Source organism: Falco peregrinus, chromosome 11, assembly GCF_023634155.1.
Source record: "Falco peregrinus isolate bFalPer1 chromosome 11, bFalPer1.pri, whole genome shotgun sequence".
Lineage (NCBI taxonomy): Eukaryota > Metazoa > Chordata > Aves > Falconiformes > Falconidae > Falco > Falco peregrinus.
Genome location: NC_073731.1, coordinates 18,065,073 through 18,067,500, shown reverse-complemented (window position 1 = coordinate 18,067,500; position 2,428 = coordinate 18,065,073). Strand labels below are relative to the sequence as shown.

Sequence of the window (2,428 nt, the reverse complement as noted above, 5' to 3'; positions counted from 1 at the left end):
TAGTAAATGCATTCACATTTAATTAGTAAGGAAATAGTTGTCTTAAGAGCTTTTAAGAGTGCACCTATTGAATGCTTGGATTTTTCTGCCCTTTTTTTTTTTTAATTCCACTGTTGATTTTTTTATCCATGATTGAAATGTCCTCATTTGCTTCAGTGTTGAAGGCTTTTTTTTAGATATGTGTGCGTATATGGGTTTTTTCCAGCAGGACTTTTCCTTCTGTAGATGTATAAGAAATTATGCATCAGACAAAAGCCTCATAAACTGACCATTTGTCCTTTGGACACAATAGCCTGCCCAGCCCCTCTGCTCCTCCTCTCCAATTATGTGTGATTAGTCTCAGTGTGTTGTGTCAAGAAGGGGGAGTGTGCTGAGTGCTTATTATCTGTTTAGGTACAAGAAGAGCACATTTAGGTTCTGACTATGAATGGAAAGTGAGCCTTTATCAGGACTAAAATCTAAATGCTACTATCCTAGAAATGCTTTTTGAAAAATACATCTTTTATTGATAAATTCCAAGAAACACTGTAACAACTAAAGGATTTTGCAGTATAATCAAACTGTCTCCCTTGAATTAGTTTATATTGTGATATAGTGTGGCCCAAGTATTTGATAAAGATGTAATGTGACTTTTCTTGTACTGGGAAAGACAAAAATCCTACAAAGAAACAGGAACAATTTCTTATTTTCTTAACAGTTTAAGAGTCTTCTCAGAAAAAACAGCCTGGATCGTTAAAGAATCCTGCACAGTCTCTTGAACCACAACTCTTTTAACATGATGAAAAAAGAGAGAGAGGCAGAGACTGCAACTGAGAGAGGGAGGTACTAGATGCAAGGAAGTATAGAGGATCATGCTGAAATACATTAATTAAAAGAACTGCAGTTCAGCAATAAGTGTTTTTCCATATTTAACAAATTGGGCAGCATGTAAACTACAAGCTCATGAAAGTCCCCTTCTCTTTGCTCTTCTTCTCAGACAAATTTCTTCACTACTGGTTTGCATGTCCTTGTATTCAGTACTTTTTATGCTCCATTAGAGCACCTAGATGGATCTCAGAAGGCATAGGTCAAGTCGCAGTTAGATCATACATTTCTTTCTCACAAAAACTTGAATTGCAATGCCAAGTGATGGGCTAACATCACAATAACAGCAATTTATTCCTCTTTTGATAAAAAGCAGCCTATTCTCGGTGTTAGATAAAGACCAGGGGCAATGCAAACCAACCATTTATCCTAGAACTGAGTAGTCTGTCTCCCCTATAGCTGATATGAGTTTCATATTCAAACTCTTGTTGGAAGGTACTTGTCTAGTAGAAATCAAAAGCATTTAGGAGTAATTTAAAATTGCTGTGAAGGTAGCTTTAGTTTAATTAGTTTTGTTTTGTTTGTCCCACACAGGAGTGCCTTTGTTTTCTCTAAAAACACGTACAAGGAAATATTTATAATCAACAAAGGAGTGTGAAAAATAGTGAAATATTAAAATTTATAAACCTTTTATTTTTGAGAGGGCTTGAATGTCTGCTGTACAATAATCTAATAAAGATTGTTAGTTGTCAAAAATAGAACCAGTGTCACTGAAAATTGTGTTTTTAGCTCTAAGAAGAAAACAGTTTTACTCAAATTAGTAGCTGATAATTGCTTTTTATTTCTTTAGTGTCTGTCGTTTGAGTTGAAGGCTTTGCACAGGTGCTGCCATCCCTAAAGTGTGTAATTGATGGCTTGTTTACAAAAGATGCATTTAGGCTTCATCCTGCAAACTCACATTGGAGCTCCACAGGCAGCGAAGTTTCTCATCTACATAAGTGCTTGCAGGTTTGGTCCATGTGGATATTTTTAGAGGTATATAAGCAAGCTCTTTTCTTGATTTTTTTGTTTGTTTGTTTTAAAATGAGTATTGAAAAGTCACAGATGTAGAATTTATTATATATGAGGCACTAAAAATGTTCTTTTTTAGAGACATCTCTCAGAATCCCTTGTGTTAGTAGGGACTTGATGAGCTGTTTCTGAGCTCTTACATTTTAGTTAAAAACACGGTGTTTATTAATAAATCACATATCTTTGCTAAGGAAAAGTTAGGCAGTTTATCAAGTCATGCTTATAAAATGTATTGGAGCCTTTTGTGTGATGGGGTTTAACTAGTTTGATACTAGGTATATTTTTAATTATATAGTTTACCATGTTCTGTAACAGAATATTGAGCTTAATCACTTTGTGTTTGCAAAGCGCTTCAAAGATGAATGACACTGTGCAGGAGCTGTGCTGTCTTCACCAAGAATGGAAATGTTAGGCTGATGCAAGTTTTCCTTCACATATGTTGGCAGTTTTTAAAGCAACATTGTGTCTGCCTCCTTTCTCAGAGAAAAATGGCAGTGAGAAATGATCTTCTTGTGGACACCAATTCCCCCAGGGCACAGCCCTAATGCAGCTG

General features: G+C 35.6%; 1 protein-coding gene across 1 annotated transcript in view; it reads left to right on the top strand.

Annotated features, from left to right (window-relative positions):
* Positions 1 to 2,022, top strand: part of CAMKMT (calmodulin-lysine N-methyltransferase) — a 221,484-nt gene extending 219,462 nt beyond the window's left edge. Inside the window, exon 11 of the mRNA XM_055816135.1 lies at positions 1 to 2,022. This exon is cut by the window's left edge and continues 458 nt beyond it. The gene's annotated coding sequence lies outside the window, so the exon portion shown is untranslated.
* The last annotated feature ends 406 nt before the right edge of the window (positions 2,023 to 2,428 follow it).